Raw genomic sequence first — 2,500 nt, forward strand, 5'->3', positions numbered from 1 at the left:
GATTTGAGATTCTCCTTACTAAATTGCAACGAATTGCAATTAAGAAAAGGAATAAAACATCAAGATTCATGCATATAAATATACAATCCTCTCAAAACAATGCATATATGGTAGTATGCAAGTGTTTTGTTGATTATTTTACATCTCAACTCTCAGACAGATGTGACCTCGGAAAAGACCCGAAAGCCGCAATGTGCGTTGGAAGCTCAAGTGCTCGGCGTGTCCTGCAATTCGCACCGATTATCGTAGCTAGCTACGTTCTTCATCGATTGGTAATTCGAGTGATCCACCGCTTGAAGATGTATCTTTGCCACCGTGGGACTTTTAATAAGTATCCTAAATCTGCATTGAGAGGGTTTGAAAACAATTGTATGCAGTTTATAAAAACCATAGTTGTCTTTACTTAGTTAGGCGAAGAAGTGTAAAACTTCCTTCTTTAAACCTTGCCGTCAGCATAAGCTGAAGACTTGATCAGGTACCAAGTATGTAGCAAGACAGGCTTTTCATTATAAACTACAATTGTTTTGCAAAAGAAATTATGGCTATCGTTAGATAACCCTCACTCTTTGTTGCATTGGATAATGAAAGATGGATGTATGAATGAACGAATGTAATGCAAATTAGAATCATGTTGCAATGGCTAAATGTTTGCAATAAACATTCACAATTGCGACTCTAATGCAAATACAATTCAATTGCATTCACCATATTAGCATCTACAATATCACTATGCAGAGTGTTTGATTGTTTGAAGGTTGTATTTCTCTTATAATAAGAGGGTAATACGTTAATGATCCTTCCGCAGGTTCACCTACGGAAACCTTGTTACGACTTTTACTTCCTCTAAATGATCAAGTTTGAACATCTTTCCAGCACAATCCGACCACTAGTTTCCCAATGGTCTGGATTGACCAGTCCGAAGTCCTCACTAAATCATTCAATCGGTAGTAGCGACGGGCGGTGTGTACAAAGGGCAGGGACGTAATCAACGCAAGCTAATGACTCACGCTTACTGGGAATTCCTCGTTCATGGGCAATAATTACAATGCCCAATCCCCATCACGAAATGGGTTCAAGCGGTTACCCACTCCTTTCGGAGCAGGAAACAGTATGCACGATGACCACTTCAGTGTAGCACGCGTGCGGCCCCGGACATCTAAGGGCATCACAGACCTGTTATTGCTCTGTTTCGTGCGGCTGCGAGCGCCGCTTGTCCCTCTAAGAAGTCCTTACAGTGCTACAGCATCCTTACCCTAGCCAATTCTGTAGGCTAATAGCAGCAGAGCCCTCAACAGCCGAAACCATCAAGAGATACTACCACCCACAGGTTGACTAAGGGGGAGTACTGCAGTGTAAACTGCAAGTCTATTTAGTAGGCTAGAGTCTCGTTCGTTATCGGAATTAACCAGACAAATCACTCCACCAACTAAGAACGGCCATGCACCACCACCCACTGAATCAAGAAAGAGCTCTCAATCTGTCAATCCTCTCAGTGTCCGGGCCGGGTGAGTTTTCCCGTGTTGAGTCAAATTAAGCCGCAAGCTCCACTCCTGGTGGTGCCCTTCCGTCAATTCCTTTAAGTTTCAGCTTTGCAACCATACTTCCCCCGGAACCCAAAAACTTTGGTTTCCCGGAAGCTTCCATTCGAGTCATGAAATTAGTTACTCAGAATGATCGCTGGTTGGCATCGTTTATGGTTAGAACTAGGGCGGTATCTGATCGCCTTCGAACCTCTAACTTTCGTTCTTGATTAATGAAAACATTCTTGGCAAATGCTTTCGCTGTAGTTTGTCTTGCGACGGTCCAAGAATTTCACCTCTAGCGCCGCAATACAAATGCCCCCGTCTGTCCCTCTTAATCATTACCTTGGATTCTTAAGACCAACAAAATAGAACCAAGGTCCTATTCCATTATTCCATGCAAGATCATTCAAGTTAAGGTAGTGGTACGCATCATATAGATGGTTGACCATACCGTTTTTAGGCACCTCTTTCGAGGTTTTGGACGCCTGCTTTGAGCACTCTGATTTTTTCAAGGTAAAAGTCTCGATCGCTTGAATCAACACTCGGTAAAGAGCATTGATAGCAAATATCGAGCAATTTTCTGTCTAAACACTATGAATGTAACCACCAGGAAAGAGGAATGAAGGTTCAAGCAAGCATCCGTAGACACAAGCAAGAAACCTAACATCACCATCTAACCCTTTAATCAGTGGACCCCATAGGTTCGACTGAAATCCAACTACGAGCTTTTTAACCGCAGCAACTTTAATATACGCTATTGGAGCTGGAATTACCGCGGCTGCTGGCACCAGACTTGCCCTCCAATAGATCCTCGTTAAAGGATTTAAATTGTACTCATTCCAATTACGGGGCCTCAATAGAGTCCCGTATTGTTATTTTTCGTCACTACATCCCCGTACTGGGATTGTGTAATTTGCGCGCCTGCTGCCTTCCTTAGATGTGGTAGCCGTTTCTCAGGCTCCCTCTCCGGAATCGAA

General features: G+C 43.2%; 2 non-coding genes across 2 annotated transcripts in view; both read right to left on the bottom strand.

The window, feature by feature from the left end:
• Positions 1-146: 146 nt before the first annotated feature.
• Positions 147-301, bottom strand: LOC149092593 (5.8S ribosomal RNA). The gene has a single exon (XR_016200702.1). It is a non-coding gene; the product is annotated as a 5.8S ribosomal RNA (ribosomal RNA).
• Positions 302-788: 487 nt separating this feature from the next.
• Positions 789-2,500, bottom strand: part of LOC149092594 (small subunit ribosomal RNA) — a 2,170-nt gene continuing 458 nt past the window's right edge. Inside the window, exon 1 of the ribosomal RNA XR_016200784.1 lies at positions 789-2,500. This exon is cut by the window's right edge and continues 458 nt beyond it. This is a non-coding gene — a ribosomal RNA (small subunit ribosomal RNA).

This window comes from Tetranychus urticae, unplaced genomic scaffold, assembly GCF_039701765.1.
Source record: "Tetranychus urticae isolate SD_2017Ah unplaced genomic scaffold, NJAU_TeUrti_SD_1.0 Scaffold_7, whole genome shotgun sequence".
Lineage (NCBI taxonomy): Eukaryota > Metazoa > Arthropoda > Arachnida > Trombidiformes > Tetranychidae > Tetranychus > Tetranychus urticae.